At 43.5% G+C, this 15901-nt stretch overlaps 1 pseudogene; it reads left to right on the top strand.

The window, feature by feature from the left end:
- The first annotated feature begins 648 nt into the window (after positions 1-648).
- On the top strand, positions 649-15461 carry LOC120674932 (annotated as a pseudogene).
- The last annotated feature ends 440 nt before the right edge of the window (positions 15462-15901 follow it).

Raw genomic sequence — 15901 nt, 5'->3', positions numbered from 1 at the left:
TCACACTATCTTGTGCTGTTCATCAAAAAAAATAACGGTAGTAGCTGACGCGTCGTTGTACTGTACGCGGATGTAATCAACCGATGCTTCGTGACGCCTGACACACCTGGCGCTGTACCACTCCGAGAGTGTGTCACGTACTAGCGCACTAGCACAGTTAATTTAGTTGTTGCACGTAGCTGTCCAAATTAAGTGCAACAAATTAAGCATGCCACGGGGAACAAATATATAGGTAATGATTTCTCTACAGCCGGCCGTATTTTGTTCGATTGGAGCGGCCGCCTGAATCTATCCAGTATCCAACAAAACATTTAATTGGAACCGCCCCACCCACCCACTCCTCTCCCCATTCCCCTGCCCCATTCTTCCTCAGCAGATCTACCGCCGCCCCCTTCAATGGCATCCCTGCGCTCTCCTCTGCTCCTCCCCGCCACCACGTCCTCCCTAGGCTCCCCTTCTCTCCCCTCCCCACCCCACCGCAACTCCTTCCTCCCCTCCTCCCCTCGTCCCCCAACTTCCTCCCTCTGCGGCGGCATGCGCGGGAGGACACGGCGATGCGGCGTGGCGAGGACCGCCCTCCGCGGTGCCACGCAGGCATGCGCGTGAGGACATGGCGGCCCGGCGCGACGAGGATCTCCCTCCGCGGTGATGCACAGGAACATGAGTGAGGACACGGCGGTGCGGCGCATCGTGGTTGAGGCGGCGATCGGGACGAGGACCGGTGGCTTGGATGCTACTACGGGTGGGGCGAGGAGTGGCACGGATCTGCGGGTGCTGCAGCATGGGATGGCGACGCCGCGGCGCGTAGGGGCAGTGTTTCACCTCATGATTATCACCACCAGGTAATGGTCCTCCTCCCCCTTGCATCTCCTTGATTGAGGCATGGATAGGTTAGGATTTGAAGAATTGGAGCTGGGGGTTGGGTGGGGGCTAGGCACGGAGAGGCTCTCCAGGCACTAACGAGCTCGACAACGTCAAGGCCAAAAAGGCTTCCACGCCCTTTGAGCCCCACCCACCTTCTCGCTGGATCTAGCACCCCTACACCAGCATGCATTTTTGGTCATTTTTTCTGAGCAATTTAGTGTATCCATGCTAAGCATTTACTGCAATCTCTTGTGCTGAAATAGTTGCCTGTTGTATACATAATCCTGCAATAGGACTCATATATTTTTCTAGTGGCAGTAGGGGGTAGGTATAGTTCGTGCCTAGTTGCTAGATTGAGTATAAGGAATAGGGTCAAGTTTTGAATACAATAGAGGATGATAACTAAGATCAGTAGCTTAAGAGTTAGTGTATTGATTTTTAGACATGTTTTTTTCATCAGAAGAAATGAGTAGCTTAACTGAATGATAGCTAGAGCTAGAGCTAGATAACTGAATACTATATTATCCTTATCTTTAGTTTCTTTTTACAAGTGAAATGGGTTAGCTGAATAGTTATTTTTGCTGATGTAGGTTCTAGCAGAGATTTGACAATTTCCTTTTTTATTCGCTTGGATATATTTGCCTATGCAGAGCTCACATTTGTTTAATTGGAATTTTTCAAGATCAACAAAGTAGTGTAGTTTATTAAGCACAACCATTCAAGGATCTGCCGACTTTGGCAAGTCAAGTTTTCTTGTTTGAAATTGTGAAAGAAGTATCACATGTTAGACATTGCTAGGTTTGATCACATATTAGACCACATTGCTCCTTGCTGATTGTTCTTGTGTGTGTGTGTGTGTGTGTGTGTGTGTGTGTGTGTGTGTGTGTGTGTGTGTGTGTGTGTGTGTGTGTGTGTGTGTGTGTGTGTGTGTGTGTGTGTGTGTGTGTGTGTGTCATTTCTAGCATTTAAGTTGAAGCCAAGCAGTTTAGTGATTATTTAATACCAATTTAGTAATCCAGTATAGGCAATAATATTATATTTATTAGGCAATAACATAATTTATTAACTAAATATTTGGTTTGCTGGAATTCATTTGTAGACTGCATATATGTTAAATCTACAAGCAGATTGTGCATTTTTTTAGTCTACCATTGTTTTGTATGAAAATACCATCACGGAAGATATGTGTTAAATATTTGTGAAACACTAACTCTGCATGCTGAACCTAATCTTAGCAGCTCTGTGTAGTGTGTTTTCTTTTATTTTGGTGAAATTGTTTTGGTGCGGGTAACGAGTCCACCGTTTTGCTTTTTTTTAAGTAAAGCTCACGGTGTTGCTATGTCTATTTGTCTTAGAGATATACTGGTGTAACTAGCCCAATTTTTCCAGTGAAATGTGTTAGCTTAACAATTTTTTCTGCTGTGGTGGACATTCTAGCAGAAATTTGACGGCTACCTTTTTTTCTGAATCGCTTGGATATATTGCCTATGCAGAATCACATAGTTTTTCTTTATAGTTGTGTATATTGCATAGTGCAGACAACGCATTAATGATTCACCTGAGGACCTAGTTAATGCTATTCAAATAACCATACCAAGTTACAATGACAAGAGGGCAGAAGCGGCCGCATGGTCGTCATGCCTCATCTAATGTGGTATATCAACCTCTCTTTTTCTGCTTCTTGTTTTCTCAGTAGGCAATGATACGTTTTAGTATATGGCATTTTACTTTGTTAGGAAATAAAAAAGAACAGCAACTTTAGAAATAAATATGGTTCTGGATTATCCAAAATAATATACTTCATTAGGCATTAATATGGTTCTGTTTAGGCAATAATATGGTTCTTAACTAGGCAAAATAGTTTACTTCATTAGGCAATGTTTGATTTAAAATTTTTGAATTCATTTTCATTGGTTGCCTGAAGTACAAGGTAATATACAACCATCAGCACTGCTATTTAACACAGTACCTAGTTCCTTAGCCTAACCACATGAAAGTTAATGCTGTGTGCAGTCATCATGAGAGTACATATTCAAAATTCATTGGGGTACAATATAGGCTAATTTAGACAGATATGTGGTTCTTAATTAGGCACTAATATAGCACTAAGAAGGTAATATAGTTTACTTCGTTAGGCAATGTTATTGGATATGTAATTTTCAATATGTTGTATAGAGATAATAGCATTACCAATAGATCTAAAAGCAAGTTCTTTAGAACTATTGTTCAGCTTTTGAAGCATGATCTGAACTATTGTCACATAAATAGGAGCTTTCCTACTAGATCCCATCTATTGCTCTTTTCACTAGACTTGTACTTCCTTTTTCTCTGTATGGAGGGGTTGCAGGCTCTTTGGCAAACATTCATGACAGCATGGGTAAAATTTAGTTCACACCGTCATACTTTTTTTTTCAAGCTCACTTCCTAATTTGTATACAAAAACGAATATCTGGTTGTTAGACTATGCAGCCTTATTTTCTTTTTCTATACACATTATGCAGCCAGCCTACTCGGCTCTTTTTATCCATATCACTTCCCTGTAAAACTGCAGCTACTAGTGCACATTGGCATTACACCTTTTCTAGGTAATTATAGAAGTCATGGTCATAAGAAAATATTCTTATGCAGTAACAAAGTAGTTTAATAATATTGAATTGGTATTTAAGTAGTACTGAGGTAGTAAGTTAATAATATTTGGTAAGCAATTTTAAAATGGTCAGACCAAAGCATTTAAATAGTACTTACCTATTCCCTGCTCAATTGAACAATTGTATTTCTTGACTCAAATAAAGCACTTGTATTGTATATAGATGCTCTAATTCTGTGCATATGTGCACAAATGTCCTAATAGAGCTATTGTTTCATCTACAGGGAAGGAGGCTGCCCAAACGATTTGTGAATATCTAAAGGATGAACGATGGTTTACATTAATCTAGAAGAAGATACAGATGCAGTAAGACTTGATTCGAGATTTTGAAGAACAACATTTCTTTGCTTGTCCATACTCAAAGCTCCAGAAAAGAAATATTTTTGCTGCAGGCAAGATATGAATGAGCTCATACAATGACGTGATAGTCAAAACTAGTGACACTTCACTTTACACGGTGAGCTTCTCGAGAAATTTTAGTTCTCCTTGGTGACCAACATCTTAAACTCTTTGTAATATTCTCATAATAAGTAATATGGTGACTGATATTATCTTTTTTTCACCCAATAATATAGATCATTCATGACAAGCAGTGGTGGGCCGCCTCACCTCACCTTAATGCTTTAAAAACACTGATTTCTTTTGCAGCCCCTATAAATCTACATATCTTTCCCTCTTTTAATTATGTTGTTTGCTTGATGCTCTTAACATTAAAATGCAATTACCTCCACAAAACAATGATGCCTCAGATACTTTTTATGCAGGATAGTTATGTCAGATCACCAAGCAATTTGTCCATTGTGGTGTCGCATTTTTGTGTTCTTATTTTAGCAATATTTGATATGTTGATGATTTTTCCTATTTTGGTTCTACTGATCAATTTCTAAAGCTAACATTCATTTTTAGTTAAGCATCTTTTCTAGTTACAACTAAGCATTTTACTTATGGCTCTTTAGCAAATTTTAGACTAATATATTGCATTCTGCAATTATAGCTAGGACTTTAGCATTTCTCCAATAACAATTGAGCAATTCATATATCATGGTTTAGCATTTTTGCAATTGAACCATGGAGGTAAACCTGATGAAATATTACTAGAGGTATTTATTAGGACTCCCTCTCCTAGAACTGAACGTCGTTAAGTCCAGCTGCCCTAGTTCCTTTGAGCAATTTTTTAAAAACTCATAAGGTTGTTTGTGTAGTTTACTGCAGGTCTGTCAATCAATTAGGTTTGTTTTCTGATTGAGTTCAGCAGCTACTGTTTACTAATAACATTTTTCTTGTGTACCTATTGATTTCCATTGACTATTAGGATACATAAGCTAGTTTTTGCATGCTATAAACTAACTGATCTGCTTCTCTTTTTTCTCATTGTATGACATGTCATAAAAAAAGATCATCAGTTATGCAAGTACGACGATAACGTGCATTTGTAATACTATGTTGGTAGATCTCTTTTTAGTAACATACATGCACAACACCATGAGTCATGGATATTTAGTTTTGCGTGTGATGTAGTTTTGGGCTTAGAGAGGCAAATATGTTTGTGTAAATAACCAATTATTACCCAATTTGCAGGGTTTACAATCATTTGCAGTTCAAAATCATGTGTTGTATATCAAGACACGTACATTCTGATATGCCTATGCTTTTTTTTCTAGTCCTCAATCATCATTGCATTTGGGCTGCGGTGTTAATTTTTCCAAAAAGAGTAAGCAGTAGCTGGTCTAGACATCCGGTTGCCAAAAAGGGATAGGCCGTACGGCTGGCCTAATTTACGGCCGGCCGTACGTTAGCCAGGTCCATAAAAATAAGAGGGGGCTCGACGTGTACCGATCCTGCGTTGGAGCAGGTGGCATGCAAGATTCTACAGCCACCATGCGATGCTATCTTACTATTACTAATTGGAGACTTTAGACCTAGGATCCTAGGTGGGCTCCTTTGAAGTCTCCATATAAAGCCACCCAGAATCCTAAGTGGGCACTCTAAAAAAATAAAAAATTCTATAAACTCTCACAAAAATTAAAAATATCTAACCATCAATCTAACAACTCTAATTATAATAGCCATCGGATCTATTATATTTTCTTATAAATTATCCACTTCTGCCATTATGTAAATAGACTAAAATAACTCCCTAGAAATGTATCTAAATTACCAACCTCTGCCATTATAAAAGAAATCTAAAGTAACCCCCTAATCTTCATGTAAATTACCCACCTATGCCATTATAACACAAATAACTCCCTAAATTTACATATAAACTATCCAATTATATCATTATTAGAAGTTAAATTACTCCTAAATCTAAATATAAATTATATAATTATAGTAAAATATTAAAGTGTGCCTAAATCTAAATATAAATTATATAATTATAATAAAATATTAAAGTGCATCAAATATCGGCCGCTATTACGGCCTATGCCCGGATTCATATGTTCCCATATATTTCCAGGGAGGATTGCTATTACACTGATACGGATAGTATGGTCATAAAATCCCTTCTTCCAGAGGAAGATGTATCTCCTACTGTCTCATAGAAGTTCAAACTCGAAAGAAAGATTAAGAAAGCTATCTTTTTGGCGCCTAAGGCGTATTATATATACCCGAGTGGGGATGATGAAGAAATCATCAAGCATAAGGGAGCTGGTAAAGCGATGGCTGACCGTGAATGGTTCGAAACCATGCTGGAGGTGGACACTCTAAAAAATGAAGAAATCCTATAAATTCTCACAAAAATCAGACACATCTAGCCATCAATCTAACAACTCTAATTATAATAACCATCGGATCTATTATCTTTTCTTATAAATTACCCACCTCTGTCATTTTAAAAAAATCTAGAGTAACCCCCTAATCTTCATCTAAATTACCCACCTATGCCATTATAATACAAATAACTCCCTAAATTTGCATATAAATTATCCAATTATATCATTGTTAGAAGTTAAATTACTCCTAAATCTAAATATAAATTATATAATTATAGTAAAATATTAAAGTGCATCAATATAAAATTCTAAATTACTATTTCTATTATTCCTAATATACTACACACGAAATTTATATATGTATTAGAATACATGTGAGGTGTGATGTAAAATGAAATTTATTGTAACTAGATAACGATCAATATATATTTTAGAATATGTATTAGAATATTTAATTGATAAAAAAGAGCATGAGATACATAATTATAATTCTTGAACTCATTCTTATATTAATTTTAATTAGCCCGTGTGGAAGCACGGGTTGATAGGCTAGTAATAATAACATTAATAATAATATTAGTAATAAGTAGCATTATAGTTAGTGATGTTACTCGCATAGTAATATAGTATGTTGGTTCCCTGGTCATTATTGTACTTTGCAGATTTCGGCGATGCAATAATGCCTCGGTTGATGTGACTGGATCTGTGGAACAACGGGGGGTGCGAGCTTTAGATCATGCACAAAAAGAAGTCACCGGCAGTTAAATGTGAAATCAGCAGGAGGTGCTGGTGCTGCAAGTAAGAATTGTACTTCCCCCCTCCATCCAAAATAAATACACTTTTAAAATTCAAAATTTTATTTTAAAGTAATTTGTCACGAGCATTGATTAAGCACCCATAGCAGCAGTGGCACTGGCACGTCGGTCTGCCGCAACACAGTACGCCGCAGGGCGGATGAGGAATGTGCAGCAGATCGACGTAGGGACTCTTGCATGCATGGTACTACTAGGCCGAGCTGCGCGCTCCGACGCGCTGGAAGGGCCAGGCCACACTGCCTCCCGGACAGCGACGGCAGCGGCCTCTCCAGCGACGGCAACAGAAAAAAAATAGCAGCAGCACAAAAAAAAAGAAAAAGAAAATGAAAAGAAGGGGAAAAAGAGGCCCACTCTAACATACGCCTCAGACCATAGAAACCCTACCCATGCCTTCTTCTCCCGTCCCCTACGCCCACACGCCGCCACCACCAGTGTCGCCGAAGCCGCGCATGACGGGGATGTTCGGGCACGATGGGTAGGTGAAGTCAACGCTCCTGAGATCCAGGTGCCCTTCACGGCAAATGGACAGGCACAGAAACACAGTGAGCATCGAAAGAGAAGACCAGGAAGCATAGGGGAAGAAGAATAGTGAGCATCGGAGACCCAGACCCAAGGCAGAATGTAATGAAGGCAGCGCATACTCATGGGAGAAGAAGGGAGCAGGAGTGTCATCCCTGTCTAGCTAGCTTCTCTCTGTCGAGTCTTCGAGAGAAAGGGCGAACAAAAGTGCCAAATTCCATGGAGTGGCGTTGTCGCGTCGGTCGAGGGGATGTGGAAGCGGAGTAGGAGTTGGAGGTACGGTGGAGCCACCGACGGGGACGGGATCGCGGAGCCACCCGCGTTGGGCCGGCCGCGCCGCCGCGCCATCAAGTGGAGGGGGAGGGGGAAGCGGAGGGGCAGACTGAGGGGAACATGGAGGTGGAACTAGCTACGGAGAGGGGAGGGAGGGGGAGGGCAGAGGCAGATGGGGAGCGGGGAGGGGAGATGAGGAGTAGGCTGAGAGGGTTCTTTTTGCAAAAGGACTGGACCGTGGGTTCAATATCTTGAAAAGTGAGGGACTTTTTCGAAAAACGACCAAAACGGGCGCGCAATGACACGGCTCAACGCTATGCGCCACAAGCAAGGGCCAACTACGCATGGCTCGGCAAAACCAAGGGCCGCGTTGCGCGTCTCTCTCCGAGGGGCACATGTGCACTCTGTGGACAGCCGAGCGCTCCCAGGCTTTCCTCTCCACAGTGTATAATATTTAGAGTACTAGTACCACGGTGCGTCAGTATTATTGCCAACGCTGGCTGCGCTGGGCTCAATGGCAATGAGGCATTGAGGCCACAGTGTTATTATTATTGGCTCCGGCAGCAACGAGCTGGAGAGGCCGCACCTCTGCTTCGTTTACCCCGCAATGATCTCGCAAATGATTAGACGCATCAGGTATTCAGATCTTCCTCCCTTCCACCCAATCTTTCTCCTAGCTGAGCTGGGGCGTTATTGTTTCTTGTTCCACCACACGGGAACCGAACTCTGATCGACCAAACTATATATGGCCGTTTCTCAATAAGCGAATTTGTTAAGTTGGCACTACTAGCACGCTTGCGAGAATCTGCATACAGGTCGTCCAACTTGCTTTCGCCGCAAAGTTTTACACTTTTACTAACAAGATGCATCGCCTTGTGATGCAGTACTAACTACGAAAGACGTGTCAGTATGTGTACTAACTACGAAAGCAATGCATCGGCAGCAGTTGAGCATGCACCCGATCGATCGATGCTTGCATGCAATGTCCATATATACGACTCCGGCCCGTTGCCGTTGCTTGATGGAATGGTTGTTGGCAGCGGCGGATGCAAATGGGGGGCTGGGGGGGGGGGGGCTCCAGCCCCCCTAAACCAAATAATTACACTCAAAATACTGTAGCGAAAACATTAATTCATCATTAAAAATTCATCTCAATTCCTAACTCCATTGATTCAGCCCCCCCTTATCCCCAATCCTACCTCCGCCACTGGTTGTTGGATTCAATCCATGGAATAGAAGGCGACCGCCCATGGGGCGATCTAACGAACTCCCTCGCTCTCTGGGGAAAACGAAAATCCAACGACCTGCACGAACGTACGGTTACTTCCTCCTCCTCCTCCGCCCCAATTAAGCCTGATCGAAGCAGCTGCTAAGCTAGCAGCACCACGACTTGATTCCGTGTACTACAGTACAGAGGCCACAGGCTAAACACAACACCACACGCTCTGCTCGCACCGGTCGGTAATGTTGCTTACTTGGTCCTGTTCCTTAACGCCTCCATATGGCTACCTGAAGATTGTTGCCGCTGCTAGAACGCTAGACGAATTATAGCCAGTTAGCCACCATGAGCTACAGCTTGCGTACTAGCTAGCTAGCTAGCTAACCCAGGCAAGTCCTCGAAAAAAAAAAAGGCGCTGCTAATGAGAAAAAAGGCGCGCGACCCGAATTAGGTGGGGGTGGGGGAGTTAATTAATTAGTGCACGGTTTGGTTGGCAACTTTGCATGGCTTGAGGAGGGAGCCGAGCCGCGCTTTTCTCCGTTGTGGCGTTGTTGGCTAGCCTAGCAAACGGCTCAATCATGCAGGTTACTCATGCAAGGCAAGTGCACGTCACGCCATCTTCCCTTTCCTGACGGCGACGGCCTCTTTCTCCCCCCTCCTGGCTCCTCCTCCTCCTCGCCGTAGCCACCAACCACTCTACGACCTCCGGCTCCTCTCCTCTCTCCCTCCTGCGTGCCGCGCGCGCACGCGGGAGAGAGGAGCGAGAGGAGGCAGCGGCCGGCCAGCAACGTGTGGCTGAGCCGGCCGGCCTGTGCCGCGTAATCCGATGTGCAATGCGGCCACTGAGCTGCGTCGCTTCGGGCTCGCATAACTTCAAAGAGGAGCCAAGCCACCATGATGCGCCCCGGCTCTCGTTCATTCCCTCGCTAGCTTCTACTTACTACTACTCCGGTACTCCTAAGGCTTAGTTTGGAAGCCCATATTCCGGCGGGGATCCCGTCGCTTCCCCGGTTGGCAGCCCACGCGGAATTCGTCCCCGTGGAGTCCAGTATGCACCTTTGGAAGCCCGCTTCGTAGGGATTTGCGGCCCGGGTGAGCCCAATTCCTCCGCGGAATCGCGCCCGGCCTATAGACATCGGGGAGAACTCCCCCCGTTCCCCACTCGTCGCTTCGCTCCTCTCGCCCCGCGAGGTCAAGCGGGTGAGCGCCGCCGCCGCCTGATCTCCTCCGACGACCTCGCAACGGCAAGCTTCCCCTCCGCATCAGGTGATGCTCCCCTTCCCTTCCCATCCCCTGCATCTTCTTGCCCCTGCTAGGGTTTCTCCTCTCCTCTCCTCTTCTCTCCTCTCCTCTCCTCACACCGTTTTCTTGTAGATCTTGCAAGAAGCCGCGGCCCTACGGCGGCCGGGAGGGACCTGACGTCGAGCTCCGGGGCCACTTCGTAGGTATGTACGCGCTTCCTCACGTCGAGCTCTGCGTTACGCCCGCTGCGGCCTTCCCAATCGACGACCACCACCACCCCGCCTCCTCCTCCTCCAATGGCCGCGCCCTCCCACCTCCACCTCCTGGGCTGCGCGGCTCGTAGAATTTCTCTGCACAGCAACATTTCTACAGCTAGTTCTATTAAACACTTGCTGCCATAATCAGTTTTTTGTGTGTAGAGCACTTGCTACCATAATCAGATTTTGTCAATGTTTGTAGAACACTTGCTGCTAGAATATGTTTTTGTCAATATTTGTAGAACAACTGCTACTAGAATTAGTTTTTTTTTGTCAATATGTGTTGAACACTTGCTGCTAGAATTAAAATTTTTTTCAGTGCGTGTATAACACTTGGTCCTAGAATTAGGCATTTTTTTCAATCTGTGTAGAACACTTGCTTCTTATGAGCAGAACACTTGCTGCCAAAATCAGTTCCATCACTTGCTCTGCTGCGTGCTGCTGCTTCTGAGCCATATTTCGTTCTTTTGCAGCAAGAGGGAGTGAAGGAGAAGGTCCTGCCGCGAACAGGAGAAGAACAGGAGCTAGACAAGGTCAATGATACCTACGACAAGCTGCTCTCTGAGGCGCGCAAAAACAAGCAGATCACCCCATCCATCCTCTCCGAGCACCCAAGGTGAGCATAGCACATCCTTTTGGCTGCCTGATCTAATGCTACTGTGAGCAGTGACTCGTCTTGGACATGGTTCTCACGGCGTCGCCTAGGCGTCGCCTAGTGGTCGCCTAGGCATCGAGGCGAGTTTCCAATTGAGGCGTCTCGCCCGCCACGCCCTTTCTGGATATGGCGTCGCCTCGAGACGAAAGGCGTCGCCTAGGCGTCGGACATGGCGAGGCGGACGCCGCACGAGCAAAAAGCAGAGGCGCTCGGGGAAAAAGGGCACGGCGCGATGCGCGTGCGGGAAATCGCGACGCCTATACCCCCGCGCGGGAGCCCCTAACCCTGCAGCGCGCCAAAACAGAGAGGAGAAAAGAGAGGAGAGGGGGGATAAGAGGGAGGCGGCGGCACCTGGATTCTGGTGGCCCGCGGCCTCCCACTCCTTCCTCTGCCGATTCGTGCGTCCTGCTGCTGCTCCGCAGCCTCTGACCTCCGCTCCGCCGATTTGAGCCGTCGCCCGCCTGCATTTCCGCGGCCTCCGACCTCCTGCTGCTGCTCCGTGACCTCCGACCTCCTGCTGCTCTGCTCTGCCTCCTGCTGCTCCATGACCTCCGACCTTCTGCTGCTGCCCAGAGGTATATCTTCTCTTTCTCTCCCCTTCTTTGTTCTTCCTTCACCTCGCTCCGTGCCGTCCGGCCCTCTGCTCCGCCCATCCGGCCCCTGCTCTGCCCGTCCGGTCCCCGCGGGAGCAGCAGCGAAAAGGCTGAGAAGAAAAGGTTGGATCTGTTTTTCTGTTCAAAGCATGGCGCCCTTGTGGATCTGTTCTTTGCCTAACCTTTAGTTATTTTATTGATCTATGCGGCTGTGCCTTTGTGATTCGTGCCTCTGTTTTGATTGTTGTTTCTGCCATGCTTTTACTATTTTATTAGTGTGTGCTCAGATTAGAGATTAGAGTACTGGATATTAGAGTACTGGAGATGGAGTAGTGGAGGTATGTCTGTGTTCTAGATTAAGGCATGTGTATGGCGTCGCCTCGCCGCACGCCATACTTGCCTAGGCGTCTGGAAGGGGGTGAGTCACCACGCATCGCCTTACCGCCGTAAGAACTATGGTCTTGGACTTAGTTATCCATTTTATTTTGTTGCATAAATTAGCTTAACCGCCCATCTAATGGCATGGACTAGAGGAAAATTCCAGCACAATTATGAGTCAACAGAACACAAAATTAATAAGCTGTGAAAGTGGAACACTATTTATTTATGTACTGTCCCTTTGATCATAATAAATTTCAGGAAGTTGACACTGCATGAAGGTCTCACAGCACTTTCTTTCAGTTTGCTAGGAAATGAAATCTAATCAGAGGTTACCACTATTTATTTGTTTAAGTAAAACTTCTGATTTGGCATTCTCCCTATTCATTTGGTCAGGCTGGAAGACGTTACACTCATCTAATAACTTGCCATCTACAGATGAATCTGTTTCACCATCTAAAGTTTAAATATTAGTCCTATTGAATTCAGAATATGTACTTATTGAAATTCAGAACATATATCATTAGATAGTTTTGTACTTGCACATGCAGAATGGTAAATTTCAGCTATATATTCACATCTTCTAAGTGACGGTGATGTGGATTTGAGACCTCACACTTATACATATATACCAGTTATTATAGGTGATAACAATTTCTTGCTTTTGACTTTCAGATCAACGGTTCCTGGACCTCTGATCAAGCTCGCTGTGGACTTTGACCCAAGGTAATAATGAGCTTACCAATGTTTTGCATAGATTATATTTCACAACTCGATGAATGTTTACATTCCTGCAGCATGCTGTTTGAAATTACTAGTACTCATGGACAGATGTTGTGGTTCCATTTTGCTCCTCAGCTCCTCCCTGGCAGCTAAGTAGGATAGCTAAGCAGAACATGCTTGTCTCATTTTGGGTGATGAACTGGGCTTCATAGTTCTCTAGTTTTTTTATGGATGTCCTTCCCATCTTTATTCAAAACATATTAGCTGATTGTTTCTTATTCTGTTGCTGTATCAGCTACCAGACATGGATTATTTTGTGATAGAACAAAGGTGCATTGTTTGCATCGCTAGCAAACTCACCATAATTATCTAGTATCTATTCTATTTTTTTAGGCATTACCTTAGCTGTTACTGCCTTGTACCATGTTAGTAAATAATAATTTACTAAATAATATTATCTATATACTAGATCATGGAAAGTAGCAAAGTTTCGCAAAAAGCCATTTCCTCTCTTTTACCAATTGGAAGCACTATATGAAGGTGAAGTTCTCTCACCTAATCTGTTACTTTCAGCACTTAATATGTTGTTTGTAGGACCTAGTATGATATTTTTAGCTATTATTCTATTACTCTCAGCAGCTAATATGATATGAATTATACTTTATTTGTACATGAAGTATTGCCACAGGGAATCTAAACTTCACTTCAATTCAGCAAAAGGATCCTCTTGACGATGCTCCTATGGCTGCTCCAAGGGTTGATCCTATGTCTGCTCCAACTGTTGCTCCTATGGCTGCTCCTGCTGAGAGAAGTATCTCGGAACAAAGCTTCCACAGTGATCTTAGAGACTTTGGCAATAATCCGTATGCTTCAAGTTTTGATGGCCAGGGGACCTCAAGTGCACACAATGAACAAAATGAAGCTCAATCTGCTCCAAGTGAAGGAGGAAGTGGGAGAAAGCGTAAGCAAAGTCACATTGGATCTGCTCTTGAGGATTATGTGGAGTTTAAAAAGAGTCAAACAAGCAAAATTTGGAAGCTCTGAATGAAAAGAAAAAGCGTGGTGAGGAATTTTGTTTTGAGAAGTGTGCTGATCAAGTGGATTCTATAAATGAATTAACAAATGAGAAGAAGTCATATGCTATGGAGCTCTATGAATCTGATACAAACAGAGAAGTGTTCATGAAGACCAAAAATCCTGAAGTTCGTCTAATTTGGCTAAAGAGAAAATCCAGGTATGTTCTTTATACAATTCAGTTGTACTTTAGAGCAGCTTGTACCTGTTCTTGTATCCATGGTAGCATGGATGATACAGCTATGGCAGTTCATGCTTTTAGTTTTTGGTGTTTGGATTATTTGAATGCATAACCATTAGATTTTGTGTTTAGAAAAGTAATATTGACATGCATGCTTGAAGCTTTGTGTCATTACTTTTTCACCGATGCTTTGGTAATTATATAATTAATGCAAACTTTCTTTGTGCTATTTTATAGAGCACTTGCTGCAAACAGTGCATAGAAGGTAGAAGTTATTTCGTGACAGGAGTGGCACAAATGCAGAGTGGGTATGTGCATGGATATGTAACTTTTACTCATTTATACTTGCTGGTTTGTTCCTAGATTGTTCAAATATTGTAGAGGTTAATAACTGAAAAAGCTTAGTCTTCAAATTGTAGGTCAGATATTATACTTGCTGGTTGGTTTAAGAAAAACTATGCTTGATGCTTGGTTAATAACAGGGCTTTTTTTTGTATTTTCACCTACTGTCAACTCCTTTGAAAAAGTGCTTAGTGTCAAATTAGTCCTGGTATAGGTTATCAAACACAAACAAATCTATCTACTAGCTAGTTATCCTAACCATATTCATATTGTGACTGCACTTGTTCAGATGGAGTTGATTGCAATTGTATGTGCACTATCTAACAGCAACATTTTGTACCTGATTAGTTCTTTTGTTCTTATTAGAAGTTAATTCTGAACATTGATAGTTTCTGTGTCTGAAATTAAACCATAGTTTCATGTCGGAACTGAGTTTTTCATTGTTGCTTGATTGAATTGGTAACACGTTAATTTCTGATTCAAGAGCACAACAATTTTCATGGAAATTTATAGCTACTCTACCCTCAGAGAATTGTATTTTTTTTAATAAAAATGACTCTTGACTTTCTTGTTTGGTGTTATTGCAGGTTCACGATCATACTGGTGCTCTCTTTTGTGCTTCAACTAGTCCCTGATGATGTCCCAGCACAGCTGTGGCAATGACATGTTATGGCCTTCAGTCCGCATGCAAGCATGCAGCCCTGCTGTGTTGAGTTTGCCTGGTGTTGTTACATGTTGATGATCTTGATGAGTGTGCTGCTCTCTTGTATTGCTTGGTGTTATGACAAGCATGTGGCCAGGGTAAAGCCGGCCGTGAACTTTATTTTGTTTGAAAGTATGTTAGGGACCTTTGTGTATGCAATGCTGACATAGATGACAAATTTAATGCTTTTTGCTAAGCAACTATTTATAACCTGATGATCTTATGGATTAATTGGATATGTTGGGATTTGATCGATGGAAAACACTTGTTGAGAATGAATTCAATATTATTTTGTACTAGCAGGTTTTGATTTTCTGTATGTGCTAATTTTTTGTTTGAGACAAACTGTTGCCTATAATGCAATATACTAGTAACCCTTGTCCACAAGCTGGTGGGAGAGCACCCCATGGATGTGCTTGCCAAATACTGCCGGGGATGGCACCACCCGCAGGGGAGAGCATGCCCCGGGTCCGATCGTGCAGGGGGTTCCCCCCGTAGGGGAGGGATGCCCCGGGGCATACTCCCCTCGTATGCCAAACTAGCCCTAATAGTCCCAGGGTTGCCACCTTTTCCTTTTGCTCGCTCCCTCGCTCTTGTGCTGCGCGCGTTTTGCTTTCCTTTCTAGACCGAGGAGGCAGCATGCATGTCAGGATCATCAAGGACCTCTTTGGTTCATTCTATTCTAGGAACTTCTAAAAAAGA

This window comes from Panicum virgatum, chromosome 5N, assembly GCF_016808335.1.
Source record: "Panicum virgatum strain AP13 chromosome 5N, P.virgatum_v5, whole genome shotgun sequence".
NCBI lineage: Eukaryota > Viridiplantae > Streptophyta > Magnoliopsida > Poales > Poaceae > Panicum > Panicum virgatum.
This window is presented reverse-complemented; position numbering and strand designations above follow the sequence as displayed.